We start from the raw sequence: 16,314 nt of genomic DNA, 5'->3' as shown, positions 1-16,314 counted from the left end.
CATAAGAGATTAGCGTGTAAAGTTAAGGCACATGGGATTGGGGGCAAGGTATTGACTTGGATAGAGAACTGGTTGGCAGACAGAAAGCAAAGAGTTGGAATAAACGGGTCTTTTTCCGAGTGGCAGGCAGTGACTAGTGGGGTACCGCAGGGATCGGTCCTTGGGCCCCAGCTATTCACAATATATATTAATGATCTAGACAAGGGAACTAGATGTAATATCTCCAAATTGGCAGATGACACAAAGCTGGGTGGGCGTGTGTGCTGTGAGGAGGATGCCGAGAAACTCCAGGAAGATTTGGACAGGTTGGGTGATTGGGCAAAAGCATGGCAGATGCAATATAACGTGGATAAATGCGAGGTTATCCACTTTGGTGGCAAAAACAGGAAGGCAGATTATTATCTGAATGGCAATAGATTGGGAGAAGGGGAAGTGCAACGAGATCTGGGTGTCCTTGTGCACCAGTCGCTGAAGGTAAGCATGCAGGTGCAGCAGGCGGTTAAGAAGGCAAATGGCATGTTGGCCTTCGTAGCGAGAGGGTTTGAGTACAGGAACAAGGATGTCTTGCTGCAGTTGTACAGGGCTTTGGTGAGACCACACCTTGAGTATTGTGTGCAGTTTTGGTCACCTTATCTGAGGAAGGATGTTCTTGCCATGGAAGGAGTTCAGCGAACATTCACCAGTGTAGTGTCCGAGGATCAATAATACTCAGACTGCAGGAGAACAATAAAACAGGTATTTACTGAACAGAGAGTAATTCAAGACTGAAGTACAGAAGCCTGCTATGGCTTTATATACAGGGGTGGTCACTGCCGGTACTGCAGTATAGAATCAGTTCTTCTGTTAAAGGCACATACACAACAATTCCTCCCCTTTTAGATAAACAGTACATAACATTCATTTAACAACTAAATAATAACTAATTACAATTACAATTTTCTCTGTACTATATACATCAACTGAAATAATCATTTAAAAGTTCAGTCTTTGAGGAGGCTTCCTGATCCTGACTGGATAATGCCTTTCTCGAGTATCCTGTTCTTGCGGCGGAGTTGATTCTGGCTCATTGTCATTGGTTGGTTCGTCAGCTTCCAATACCACTGCTCCGGAGGTAGACGCAATCTGTACTTCGGGTTGATTACCAGGTGCACCTGCTCGTGGTATGGGTTTGGCTTGTTCCTGTGCCTCTAGAATCTGGTCAGCATGGCGTCTCATGATGCTCTCTCCAACGTCCACTGTGTACATTAGTGATCCCTGCTGTGTGCATATCGTTCCTGGCTGCCATTTTTCTGTTCGGTAGTCGTGGGCCAAGACTGGTTGCCCTATCTTGAAGCTCCTGGTTGGCTTCTCATTTATGTGCTGGAATTGCTTATCCTCAACATCTCATCTTATGTTTGGTTTGAGCAAATCCAGGCGACATCTTAGCCTTCGGTTGAAGAACATTATGGCTGGAGCTTGGTTGCTGACTGCATGTGTCGCATTCCGGTAAGCAAACAAGAAATTATCCACCTTGTGTTGTAGTGGTATGTCGTCATTATGCATTGCCTTTATTGCCTTTTTAAAGGTCTGAACAAACCTCTCAGCCAATCCATTTGTGGCTGGATGATATGGGGCAGATGTGTAATGCTTCACCCCATTATTCCTCAGAAATCTCCGGAAATCCTCTGACACAAACTGTGGCCCATTGTTGGAGCAAATCTGTTCTGGCAAGCCATTCCTGGCGAAGATGGTCCATAGGACTGCAATAGTTTTCTCCGTGGTGGTGGACGACATTTTGATGACCTCTGGCCATTTTGAATGGGCGTCCACAGCGATTAGGAACATAGAGTCCATAAATGGACCAGCAAAATCAATGTGTACCCGTTGCCATGGAGATGAGGGCCACTCCCATGGATGTAGCGGGGCGTGTGGTGGAGCGTTTTGGACCTTCTGGCATCTTGTGCATCTCTTGGTCATATCCTCGATTTCTTTATCGTTGCCGTTACTCCTTTTAGAGTCCCAAGTCCTTGTTGGAACACCTCTTTCACGTCAGTTAGAATTTTTGACAGTCGTCCAGGTGTGACGTCATCATCCTTTTTATCAGTCACAGTTAGCGCCTGAATGGAATGCCAATCCAATTGTATTTTTCGGAGCCATTCACGTCCCAATAGTGGTGGTCCTCCATCCGGTAGTATATATAGATACAGTTTCTGTGTTTCCTTGCCGTTGTATTCAACTGGCACCCTTATTTTCCCTCTGGGGTAGACTTTTTGCCCCGTGTATGTCTTCAATACAATGGACGTGTCCTTCAAGAGTATGTGTGAGAATAGCCGCTCATAGTCTCGTCGATTCATGACAGTTAGGGCTGATCTTGTATCCAATTCCATCTTTACTTGGGACCCTGCTATCATGAGGGTGACCCAAATGGTTAGGTGATCCTCCTTTGCGATCACGTTGTGTAACTTTAGACAACTTAGTCTCCTGCTCCCGGAGTCATTATCACTCTCCTGATCTTCCGAACTACTGTCTGTCATTTTTTTTACTTTCTTGTACTTTTCCTTAGTAGTTCTTGTAGTGTTGCTTTTCTTTCCCGACCTGCAGACTCTTGCTATATGTCCCATTTTCCCGCATTGCCTGCATACTTTGTCCTTAAACCAGCAGTCCTTCTGATCATGGGTTGTTCAGCCGCAGCGATAGCACTTTTCTGCTCCATACGCCATTTCGTTAGCGCTGTATTCTTGTGGTTTCTGTTGTATTTCCGCAGCTCCCCGTGCTGCTGCTTCGTAGGATACTGCCACGCTGAAAGCCTGTTCTAGCGTCAGGTCCTTTTCCGAAAGTAGTCGTTTCTGGGTTCCTTCACTCTAGAGCCCGCAGACAAACTTATCCCGTAAGGTGTCTGCCAGTCCTGCTCCGAACTGGCAGTGCTTCGATAACTTGCGTTGTTCCGTAAGATAGTCAGCATTGTTCTCATCTTTGTGCTGGTTTCTTTTATGGAACTTGAATCTTTCTGCAATCAGCAGCGGTGTAGGGTTTAGGTGTTCCTGTAAGATATTAACAATCTCTTCAAAACTTTTCTCCATTGGTTTAGCTGGGGTAATTAAATTCCGCAATAGGCCATACGTTCTCGCGCCCATCAAATTTAATAATACCGACGCCTTCTTTCCATTGGCCACCTCATTGGCATTGCAGTACACTTCAATTCTTTCCACATACGTGGTCCAGTCTTCTACCTCGTTGTCAAAAGCAGTGATACTGGCACTCTTCGGCATCTTGGGTGATTTAAAATGGCACCTCCCGCGCTTTTTCTTCTTCCCCAATGGAATAAAATGGCGCCTCCTGCGCTTTTCCTTCTTCCCCTTGCTGCCACGCTGCTCCTAGCGTTCTACAGGGTAATGGCGGCGACCCGCGGCTTCGGCGCGTCTCACTTTTCCTTCCCCACGTTCTATCCTCTCCACGCTGCCCTGTTCTTGAGCACCGACCGCGCCCTGTGCGCTCCACCCTCTCTCTCTCTCTTCCTCCCGACGACGCTGCCCGGCCCCTTTGCAGAGCCGCTCGATCGAGCCTGAGCCCGCCGCAGTCCGGAAGGGTCAGCGCACTACCTGCTACCAGCACGACTTGCTGGAACACCTCGACTGGGGAGCCAGGCCCAGCTCTCCACAGCCTCCCCTGCAACTCTCCGATGGATCCCTGGCCGGTTGCCCGCGGTCGACGCCCGCCGTTCTGACTTCGACCTCCAAGAAGCTTCTCTTCAGGGACAAGATCCCCGTGAGGTGATGCAGTACTGTAGGTGAGTTCAAACCTGCCCGTCGCCAGTGTAGTGTCCGAGGATCAATAATACTCAGACTGCAGGAGAACAATAAAACAGGTATTTACTGAACAGAGAGTAATTCAAGACTGAAGTACAGAAGCCTGCTATGGCTTTATATACAGGGGTGGTCACTGCCGGTACTGCAGTATAGAATCAGTTCTTCTCTTAAAGGTACATACACAACAACCAGGCTGATACCTGGGATGGCAGGAATGACATATGAGGAGAGATTGGGTCAATTGGGCTTGTACTCGTTGGAGTTTAGAAGAATGAGAGGGGATCTCATTGAAACTTGTAAAATTCTGACAGGACTGCACAGACTAGATGCAGGAAGGATGTTCCCGATGGTCAGGGAGTCCAGGACCAGGGGGTCACAGTCTAAGGATAAGGGGTAGGCCATTTAGGACAGAAATGAGGAGGAATTTCTTCACCCAGAGAGTGGTGAACCTGTGGAATTCTCTACCACAGAAGGCAGTAGAGGCCAATACATTAAATATATTCAAGAAGGAGTTGGATATATTTCTTAAGGCTAAAGGGATCAAGGGGTATGGGGAGAAAGCAGGGACCGGGTACTGAATTTGTATGATCAGCCATGATCGCATTAAATGGCGGAGCAGGCTCGAGGGGCCAAATGGCCTACTCCTGCTCCTATCTTCTATGTTTCTATGTAAATATTTGTGTGGCATCTGCCTATGCTACAGCGAAGTGCTCCACACTCCTTGCCAGTGATTCAATGAATTCGGGCACCCTTCCCACTGCACTCATGAGCTCAGTGTGCATGTCCACCGCCTGGGTGTTCATTTCAGCGATCAGCCGCTCCTCCTCTGCGTCCAGTGCAGCAGGACTCACTGGCATACTCTCCCTCCAGGGAGAAGGCCCCCGAACTTCCCTACCCCCATCGCGTTGCTGCAGCCCGCTGGGTCCTGGAGCTTCACCCACATCAGACCCTTCCCCCCTGCTCCCCTCCAGGGAAGGCGTGTTTCCAGTGTGGGCATGGGCTTCCTTGGGAGAGGGTGGCGCTGATGCTCCGGCTTCATCTTCCTCCTCGCCTGCAGCTTCACTCCCACTGGCAGCTTGAGGGCCTGTCTCCTCAGCTGGTGAATCACCATCTGAAAGCAGGGAGGTACAAGAGTGGCTTTAGCGTGAAGACAGGGTGGCAGTAAGGGAGGAATGAGTGCAGCGATTTAGTAAGTTGGATTGAAAGTGTCAAAGGCTGGTGTTCTGAGGGACAAGTGGAAGGAGAGAGGACAAAAAGATGACCTTACCATTGCTGTCCAGAACGGGATCGGCCTCTCCAGTGGCGACGGGACTGATCACCCGGCTTGCCACAATCCTGTGGACGCGCTCCTCAAGATTGCTGAGGGGTTGCAGCTGAGGCCGCCCTCCACCCGTCCATTGCTGCTGTCTCCTATTATGAGATAGCTTGCCTGCAAGAAAAAGGACAGCATCTGAGTAAATGTACAGCCATGGTCCTGCCTGATGTGCCTCCCATAGGTGGATAGCCCTTACTGTATGCAGCCATTGTCAGGGCGAGGCTGGTTCTGGACCCAAGTGCAGAGACGAGACTTGAGGCAGGTATAAAGTTCAAACAAAGTACTTTACTTAATAAACACAAAGATACAATTACACTTTAGAAGCTCTGACAAGCAACCACTTGGCACAAAGGCTTGTCAAGACTGAGCACAGAGAAGGGGAAAAACAGAACTAATATACTACAAATCACAGGTGAAACTCATAAGCCCAATAACAGTCAATTAGGGATTTAACACAGGGGTAACCACTCATGAAGGTGCCACCTAGGGGTTACTAGGAGAACTAACCGGCACCCTCACAGCCATGGTCTTGCCTGATGTGCATCCCATAGATGAATAGCCCTTACTGTATGCAAAGTGTGGAATGTGCGTGTGTGTTTCATGAGAGGGCCATAGGTGTTGGATGAGTGTTGGGCATTGGGGTTTTAAGACCTTCTGGCCATAAAGTGAGGTTGAGATGGAGGGATGGAGAGGTATTGAAAAAAAGCCACTCACCCTGACAACCCGAGTGAGGTCGTTGAACTTTTTTCTACATTGTATATGGGTCCTGGGCACCATGCTCCTGGAGGAGACGCTCTGTGCCACCTCCCTCCACACTCTTCTGTAATCGCACGGCAAAGGCCTCCTGCCACTCTCAGGGTAGAGTATAGATCTTCTGCGCTCCACCGCGCCAACCACAGCCTCCAAGGCCCGCTCGCTGAAGCGCTGTGCTCGCTCCCTGGTCCTCTCCATAGTCCTTGGCTGCAAGATTTAGGCACAGGTCTCTCCAGGCCGAGATTCAAGGCTCCAATGAGCAGGGTGTGGCTGGAGAGCAAGATCGACCCTCCCCTTTAAGAACTGTCCGGCGCCAGTTTGTCTGTGTTCCATCGCTAACTGGCATCACCTGCGCTGCGCCCAGCTCCTCGGCCTTTGCGCCTTAAGAGAGGTGTGTAGCGCCTGATTTAGCGCTCCAATCACCTCCAGGTGCGATAAAAGCTAAGTTTGCTGTTGCAGGCGATAATTAGCGGCAGGCACTAAACTTTGCGCACAGCCGATAATCGCGCCCCAAACGGGGCGATACTGAATTCTTCCCCCATAGAGTTATACAGCACAGAAAGGGGCCCTTCAGCCCATCGTGTCCGCGCCAGCCATCAAGCCCTGCCTATTCTAATCCCATTTTCCAGCACTTAGTCCATAGCCTTGAATGCTATGGCGTTTCAAGTGCTCATCTAAATGCTTCTTGAATGTTGTGAGGGTTCCTGCCTCTACCACCCTTTCAGGCAGTGAGTTCCAGATTCCAACCACCCTCTGGGTGAAAAAGTTTTTCCTCAAATCCCCTCTAAACCTTCTGCCCCTTACCTTGAAAAAATGCCCCCTGATTATTGACCCCTCTACTAAGGGGAAAGTTCCTCTCTATCTACCCCATCTATGCCCCTCATAATTTTGTACACCTCAATCAGGTCCCCTCTCAGCCTTCTCTGCTCTAAGGAAAACAACCCCAGCCTGTCCAGTCTCTCTTCATAGCTGAAGCGCTCCAGCCCAGGTAACATCCTGGTGAATCTCCTCTGCACCCTCTCCAAAGCAATCACATCCCTCCTATAGTGTGGCGGCCAGAACTGCACACAGTATTCCAGCTGTGGCTTTACTAGCGTTTTGTATAGCTCCATCATAACCTCCCTGCTCTTATATTCTATGCCTCGGCTAATGAAGGCAAGTATCCCATATGCCTTTTTAACCACCTTATCTACCTGTCCTGCTGCCTTCTGGGATCTATGTACATGCACACCAAGGTCCCTCTGATCCTCTGTCCTTCCTAGAGTCCTACCATTCATTGTGTATTCCCTTGCCTTGTTAGTCCTCCCAAAATGCATCACCTCACACTTTTCAGGGTTAAATTCCATTTGCCACTGTTCTGCCCATCTAACCATCCCGTCTATATCGTCCTGTAGCCTGAGGCTTCCCTCCTCGCTATTTACCACGCCACCAATTTTCGTGTCATCTGTGAACTTACTGATCATACCTCCTACATTCATATCTAAATCATTAATGTACACTACAAACAGCAAAGGACCCAGCACCGATCCCTGCGGTACACCACTGGACACAGGCTTCCAGTCACAAAAGCAACCTTCAACCATCACCCTCTGCCTCCTGCCACTAAGCCAATTTTGGATCCAATGTGCCAAATTGCCCTGGATCCCATGCGGGACTTTGTCAAAAGCCTTACTGAAGTCCATGTAGACTACATCAATTGCATTACCCTCATCCACACAGCTAGTCACCCCCTTGAAAAATTCAATCAAATTGGTCAAACATGATCTCCCCCTGCTTTCTCTCCCTGATTAATCCCTACCTCTCCAAGTGGAGGCTAATTCTGTCTCTCAGAATTTTTTCCAATAATTTCCCTACCACTGATGTTAGGCTCACTGGCCTGTAATTCCCTGGTTTATCCCTACTACCTTTTTTGAACAATGGTACTACATTAGCTGTTCTCCAGTCCTCTGGCACCTCCCCTGTGGCCAGAGAGGTTCTGAAAATTTGTGTCAGAGCCCCTGCAATCTCCTCCCTTGCCTCACACAGCAGCCTGGGATACATCCCGTCAGGGCCTGGGGATTTATCCACTTTTAAGCCCGCTAAAACCGCTAGTACCTGCTCCCTCTCAATGCTAATTTGTTCAAGTATATCACAATCCCCCTGCCTGATTTCTATGCTTACATCACCCTTCTCCATAGTGAACACAGATGCAAAATATTCATTTAAAACCTCACCTATATCTTCTGGCTCTACACACAGATTGCCACTTTGGTCCCTAATGGGCTCTACTCTTTCCCTGGTTATCCTCTTGCCCTTAATATACTTATAAAACACCATGGGATTTTCCCTTATTTTGCCTGCCAGTGTTTTTTCATGCCCCCTCTTCGCTCTCCTAATTTCTTTTTTAAGTACCCCCCTGCACTTTCTTTACTCCTCTATGGCTTCCACTGTTTTTAGTCCTTTGTATCTGCCAAAAGCCTCCCTTTTTTTCCTAATTCATTCTTGTATATCCCTTGACATCCAGGGTTCCCTGGGTTTGTTGGTGGCACCTTATCGAATGCTTTTTGAAAATCCAAATATACCACATCCACTGGTTCCCCTTTATCTATTCTGCTAGTTACATCTTCAAAACACTTTAACAGATTTGTCAAACATGATTTCCCTTTCATAAATAAAAACAGAAAATGCTGGAAATACTCAGCAGGTCAGGCAGCATTTTCTGCTTTTATTTCAGATTTCCAGCATCTGCAGTATTTTGCTTTCTCTTTCATAAAACCATGTTGAATCTGTCGAATCATATCACAATTTTCTAAGTGCCCTGTTACCACGTCCCTAATAATAGATTCTAGCATTTTGTCTACTACTGATGTCAGGTTTACTGGCCTATAGTTTCCTGTTTTTTCTCTTCCTCATTTCTTAAATAGCGGGGTTATGTTTGCTACCTTCCAATCCTTGGGGACAGTTCAAAAATCTAGGGAATTCTGGAAGATTAATACCAATGTATCCACTATCTCTGCAGCGACCTCTTTTAAAAGCCTAGGATGCAGGTCATCAGGTCCAGGGGATTTGTCGCCACTTAGTCCCATTAATTTCTCCAGTACTACTGTATGTCTTTACTTATACTGATTTCTTGAAGTTCCTCATTCTCTCTAGACCCTTGGTTCCCCATTATTTCCAGAATTTTTTTTTGTGTCTTCTACCGTGAAGACAGATACAAATTATTTGTTTAATGTCTCTGCCATTTCCTTATTGCCCATTATAATTTCTCCTGTCTCTGCCTCTAATGGGCCCACATTTACTTTCACTAATCTCTTCCTATTTACATACCTATAGAAATGCTTACAATCTGTTTTTATATCTCTTGCTAATTTACTCTCAATCTTTTTTTCTCTTTCCTGATCAATTTCTTGGTCCTCCTTTGCTGAATTTTAAAATCCTCCCAATCCTCAGGCTTACCACTCTTTTTGGCAACATTTTAAGCCTCTTCCTTTGATCTAATACTATCTTTAACTTCTCTTGTTAGCCACGGTTGGACCACTTTTCCTGTGGGGTTTTTGTGCCTTAAAGGAATGTATATTTGTTGTAAATTATTTATTACTTCTTTAAATGCTAGCCATTGCTTGTCTACCGTGATATCTTGCTCCTCATACCTATGTAGTTTGCTTTGTTTAGATTTAAGACCCTAGTTTCGGACTTAACTAAATCACTTTCAAACTCAATATAAAATTCTATCATATTATGGTCACTCTTCTCTAAAGGCCCCTTTACTACAAGTTTTTTTTTAATGTATTCATTTTTATGGGATGTGGGCGTCACTGGCAAGGCCAACATTTATTGCCCATTCCTAATTGCCCTTGAGAAGGTGGTGGTGAGCCACCTTCTTGAACCGCTGCAGTCCATATGGTGAAGGTACTCCCACAGTGTTGTTAGGTAGGGAGTTCCAGGATTTTGACCCAGCAATGATGAAGGATTGGCGATATACTTCTAAGTCAGGATGGTGTGTGACTTGGAGGGGAACTTGGAGGTGGTGGTGCTCCCATGCGCCTGCTGCCCTTGTCCTTCTAGGTGGAAGAGGTCGCGGGTTTGGGAGGTGCTGCCAAAGAAGCCTTGGCGAGTTGCTGCAGTGCATCTTGTAGATGGTACACACTGCAGCCACGGTACGCCGGTGGTGGAGGGAGTGAATGTTTAAGGTGCTAGATGGGGTGCCAATCAAGCGAGCTGCTTTGTCCTGGATGTGTCGAGCTTCTTGAGTGTTGTTGGAGCTGCACTTATCCAGGCAAGTGGAGAGTATTCCATCACACTCCTTAATTGTGCCTTGTAGATGGTGGAAAGGCTTTGGGAAGTGAGGACGTGAGACACTCGCCGCAGAATACCTAGCCTCTGACCTGCTCTTGTTGCCACAGTATTTATGTGGCTGGTCCAGTTAATTTTCTGGTCAATGGTGACCCCCAGGATGTTGATGGTGGGGGATTCGGCGATGGTAATACCGTTTAATTTCAAGGGGCGGTGGTTCAACTCTCGCTTGTTGGAGATAGTCATTGCCTGGCACTTGTGTGGCGCGAATGTTACCTGCCACTTACCAGCCCAAGCCTGAACATCATCCAGGTCTTGTTGCAGGCGGGCATGGACTGCTTCATTATCTGAGGAGTTGTGAATGGCTCTGAACACTGTGCAGTCATCAGAGAACATCCCCATTTCTGACCTTATGTTGGAGGGAAGGTCATTGATGAAGCAGCTGAAGATGGTTGGGCTTAGGACACTGCCCTGAGGAACGTCTGCAGCAATGTCCTGGGGCTGTGATGATCAACCTCCAACTAGCACAAGCATCTTCCTTTGTGCTAGGTATGACTCCAGACAGTGAAGAGCTCTCCCCCTCCCCAATTCCCATTGCCTTCAGTTTTATTAGGGCTCCTTGATGCCACACTCGGTCAAATGCTGCCTTGATGTCTAGGGCAGTCACTGTCACCTCACCTCTGGAATTCATCTCCTTTGTCCATGTTTGGACCAAGGCTGTAATGAGGTCAGGAGCCGAGTGGTCTTGGTGGAACCCAAACTGGGCATCAGTGAGCAGGTTATTGGTGAGCAAGTGCCGCTTGATAGCACAGTCGATGACATCTTCCATCACTTTGCTGATGATTGAGAGTAGACTGATGGGGCGGTAATTGACTGGATTGGATTTGTCCTGCTTTTTGTGAACAGGACATACCTGGGCAGTTTTCCACATTGTCAGATAGATGCCAGTGCTGTAGCTGTACTGGAACAGCTTGGCTAGAGGCGCGACTAGTTCTCATTGCACAATACTAGATCTAAAATAGCCTGTTCCCGAGTTGGTTCCTCAGCATGCTGATCTAGAAAACTATCATGTATACAATTCATGCAATCATCCCCCACACTATTACTGCAAATTTGGTTTGCCCAGTCTATATGTAGGTTAACATCCCCCATGATTATTGCATTGGCCCAGAAATTCGGCTCTCCACGGGTGAGTACGCACGGGTTACTCACCCGTAGGCCAAATGGAAGTGCGGGTTTCCTGCATGCACTGCGCATGCGCGGGAAACCGGCACTTCCAATCCTCTGAACGAAGGGGTTCAGAGGTCGAACGCGCGCGCAGGGGAGGCTGCGCATGCGCTTTGAACTTAGGTTTTTTTTGCAGGTTTTCACGCGAGGTTAAGCCTGCAGGATTTACACATTTAAAAAGCAGGCGTAAGGCCTGCTTTTTACAAAGTAAGTGGTCAATTAATTAAAATTAAAACATTTTTTCCACAGGTTTATTATTTTTAATACTTTAAAGCAAGGTAAGTTTATTTTTAGCCCCTTTTTTCATAAAATTATTTTTTTCAAAAATTTAAGTTATTGTTTAAAATAGTTATTTAATGTAATTTGTAGTTTATTGAAAAAGTGTGATGTTTTTAAAAAATTTATTTGAAGGTTTAATGCTATTTTGAGGCCCGTAGTATTCATAAGTTTAGACAGGTCTTCCTGTCAATCTTATGAATGGGCTTTTCCCTCCTCCGATTGGCTGCCCATGGCTCACGTGATCCCAGGGGACGCATCGCACTAACTACGCCCCTGGGACACGTAAGCACAGCGTGCCGGCAGCTGGGCCAGGCCCCGGAGTGGAATTCCACAGGGCCCTACAGCTCAACTGCCGTCGTGCAAGGTAAGTGCAGGTCGGGGGCTTACACCCGCAGGAAGCCCCCGACCTGAATTTCTGGGCCAATACCTTTGTTACATGTGCCTCTAATTACCTGATTTGTACTCTGTCCTACATTACAAATACTGTTTGGGGGCCTATAAACAACTCCCACCAATGTTTTCTGGCCCTTGCTGTTTCTTAGCTCCATCCAAACTGATTCTACTTCTTGATTTTCAGAGCTAAGATCCTTTCTCTCTGCTGTCTTTATCCCATCCTTTATTATCAGGGCTACCCCTCCTACTTTTCCATTTTGCCTATCTCTTCTAACAGTTAAGTATCCTGGAATATTTAGTTCCCAATCTTGGTCACTTTGCAACCACATCTCTGTAATGGCTATTAGATCAAACCTATTAATCTGCGCTATAAATCCATCTATTTTGTTGTGAATGCTTCGCGCATTCAGGTATATTGCCCTTAGCTTTGACTTTTTCTATTTTTCCCTGATGTCACTTAGTCACTGATGCCTTATTACCGTTGTTACTCTCTCTGTCCCTTCCTGACCCACACTGCTTATTTTTACCCAAAACTTTGCTCTGCTCTAGAACCTTGACATTTCTCGCTGCTTTTAAGTTTACTCTTTCCTGAATCCTCCCACAGCGCCCCCCTCCCTTCATTGGTTTAAAGCCCTGTCTAATGCCCTAGTTATTCGATTCGCCAGGACACTGGTTCCAGCCCGGTTTAAGTGGAGCCTGCCCCAGCGGAATAGCTCCCTCTTTCCCCAGTACTGGTGCCAGTGGCCCATGAAGCGAAACCCCTGCCTCCCACACCACTCTTTTAGCCATGCATTTAACCTTCTAATCTGCTTGTCCCTATGCCAATTGGCGCGTGGCTCACGTAACATACAGAGATTATTACCTTTGAGGTTCTGCTTTTTAATTTGGACCCCAACTCCTCAAACTCTCACAGCACAACCTCATTCCTAGTTCTACCTATGTCGTTAGTTCCGACGTGAAACACGACAACTGAATCCTCCCCTTCCCACTCCAAGTTCTTCTCCAGCCGTTAGGAGATGTCTTTAACCTGGGCAGGCAACACAACTTTCGGAACTCCCGGTCACGGCTGCAGAGAACAGTATCTACCTCTCTGACTATACTGTCCCCTACCACAACTATGTTTCCTTTCTCTCCCCCCACTTGAATGGCCTCCTGCACCATGGCACCATGGTCAGCTTGCTCATCCATCCTGCAGGCTTTTCCCTCGTCCACACAGGCAGCAAGAACCTCAAATAAAAACAGAAAATGCTGGAAAAACTCAGCAGGCCAGGGCAGCATCTGTGAAGAGAGAAACAGAGTCAACGTTTCAGGTCGATGACCATTCGTCAGAACTGGAAAAAAGGGCAGGAAATGGAACATATTTTTAAGCAAGTGTAGTGGCTTTAATGGGGGAGGGGATGAAAGAACAAAAGGAAAGGCCTGCGATAGGCTGGAAGGCAGGAGAAATTAAGAGACATTGAGAGACATTAAGAGATATTCAAGGCAAAAGGGGATGGTAATGGGACAGGTTAAGAAACAAAGGATGGCTCGAGATGAAGTGTAAATTGCGCGGGCAGAATGGAAGAATCTCATACCTGTTGGATAAGGGCAAAGGCTGAGGCTCGTCCAGCACTGCACCTGGGTGCCCCCACCTGCACTGCCATCCCTATATGACCTTGTTTTATCTAATTAAATTTGTATTTAATTAACTTAGTTTACAGTTTAGTTTCTTGACTACTTATTTGATCTAGATTAAGTTATGGGTAAATGAAAGTGACTCCCTTTCCAACCCCGCCTCTGTACAGGGGAAGCCTCCTCCCTCACCCCACTGTACAAGGGAAGCCTCCCCCCCGTACAAGGGAACCCCCCCTGTACAAGGGAAGACTCCCCGCCCCCCTGTACAAGGGAAGACTCCCCCACTGTACAAGGGAAGACTCCCCCACTGTACAAGGGAAGCCTCCCCCCCCCCGTACAAGGGAAGGCTCCCCGCCCCCCTGTACAAGGGAAGACCCCCCGCCCCCCTGTACAAGGGAAGACTCCCCCACTGTACAAGGGAAGCCTCCCCCCCCCGTACAAGGGAAGACTCCCCACCCCCCTGTACAAGGGAAGACTCCCCCACTGTACAAGGGAAGCCTCCCCCCACTGTACAAGGGAAGCCTCCCCCCCCCATACAAGGGAAGACTCCCCCACTGTACAAGGGAAGCCTCCCCCCCCATACAAGGGAAGACTCCCCCACTGTACAAGGGAAGCCTCCCCCCCGTACAAGGGAAGACTCCCCACCCCCCTGTACAAGGGAAGACTCCCCCACTGTACAAGGGAAGACTCCCCCACTGTACAAGGGAAGCCTCCCCCCCCCGTACAAGGGAAGACTCCCCACCCCCCTGTACAAGGGAAGACTCCCCCACTGTACAAGGGAAGACTCCCCCCCATACAAGGGAAGACTCCCCGCCCCCCTGTACAAGGGAAGACCCCCCGCCCCCCGTACAAGGGAAGACTCCCCCACTGTACAAGGGAAGCCTCCCCCCACTGTACAAGGGAAGCCTCCCCCCCCCATACAAGGGAAGACTCCCCCACTGTACAAGGGAAGCCTCCCCCCCCCGTACAAGGGAAGACTCCCCACCCCCCTGTACAAGGGAAGACTCCCCCACTGTACAAGGGAAGCCTCCCCCCACTGTACAAGGGAAGCCTCCCCCCCCCCATACAAGGGAAGACTCCCCCACTGTACAAGGGAAGCCTCCCCCCCCCATACAAGGGAAGACTCCCCCACTGTACAAGGGAAGCCTCCCCCCCGTACAAGGGAAGACTCCCCACCCCCCTGTACAAGGGAAGACTCCCCCACTGTACAAGGGAAGACTCCCCCACTGTACAAGGGAAGCCTCCCCCCCCCGTACAAGGGAAGACTCCCCACCCCCCTGTACAAGGGAAGACTCCCCCACTGTACAAGGGAAGACTCCCCCCCCATACAAGGGAAGACTCCCCGCCCCCCTGTACAAGGGAAGACCCCCCGCCCCCCGTACAAGGGAAGACTCCCCCACTGTACAAGGGAAGCCTCCCCCCCCCCGTACAAGGGAAGACTCCCCACCCCCCTGTACAAGGGAAGACTCCCCCACTGTACAAGGGAAGGCCCCTCCCTGTACAAGGGAAGCCCCCCCCATGTACAAGGGAAGCCCCCCCCCTGTACAAGGGAAGGCCCCCCCCGTACAAGGGAAGCCTCCCCCCCGTACAAGGGAAGGCCCCCCCTGTACAAGGGAAGCCTCCCCCCCCACCCCGTACAAGGGAAGGCCCCCCCTGTACAAGGGAAGGCCCCCCCCCGTACAAGGGAAGCCCCCCCTGTACAAGGGAAGCCCCCCCTGTACAAGGGAAGCCCCCCCCCGTACAAGGGAAGCCCCCCCCTGTACAAGGGAAGCCCCCCCCTGTACAAGGGAAGGCCCCCCCTGTACAAGGGAAGGCCCCCCCTGTACAAGGGAAGGCCCCCACTGTACAATGGAAGGCCCCCCCACTGTACAAGGGAAGCCCCCTCCCCTGTACAAGGGAAGCCCCCCCTGTACAAGGGAAGCCCCCCCCCTGTACAAGGGAAGCCCCCCCCTGTACAAGGGAAGGCCCCCCCCTGTACAAGGGAAGGCCCCCCCCTGTACAAGGGAAGCCCCCCCCTGTACAAGGGAAGGCCCCCCCCCGTACAAGGGAAGCCCCCCCCCCCGCTGTACAAGGGAAGCCTCCCCCCCCGTACAAGGGAAGCCCCCCCTGTATAAGCAAATTTTAATTTAATTTGTTAATTTAAGATGTAATAGCAGAGCACTTGGAAAACAGTGACAGGATCGGACAAAGTCAACATGGATTTACAAAAGGTAAATCGTGCTTGACTAATCTACTGGAATTTTTTGAGGATGTAACTGGTAGAATAGATAAGGGAGAACCAGTGGATGTGGTGTATTTGGAGTTTCAGAAGGCTTTCGATAAGGTCCAGAATAAGAGATTAGCGTGTAAAGTTAAGGCACATGGGATTGGGGGCAAGGTACTGACTTGGATAGAGAACTGGTTGACAGACAGGAAGCAAAGAGTTGGAATAAACGGGTCTTTTTCCAAGTGGCAGGCAGTGACTAGTGGGGTACCGCAGGGATCGGTGCTACGACCCCAGCTATTCACAATATATATTAATGATCTAGACGAGGGAACTAGATGTAATATCTCCAAGTTTGCAGACGACACAAAGCTGGGTGGGCGTGTGTGCTGTGAGGAGGATGCTGAGAAATTCCAGTATGATTTGGACAGGTTGGGTAATTGGGCAGATGCATGGCAGATGCAGTATAATGT

This window comes from Somniosus microcephalus, chromosome 2, assembly GCF_052327205.1.
Source record: "Somniosus microcephalus isolate GS21.2 chromosome 2, FLI_Smic_1.0, whole genome shotgun sequence".
In the NCBI taxonomy this organism is placed as follows: domain Eukaryota; kingdom Metazoa; phylum Chordata; class Chondrichthyes; order Squaliformes; family Somniosidae; genus Somniosus; species Somniosus microcephalus.
This window is presented reverse-complemented; position numbering follows the sequence as displayed.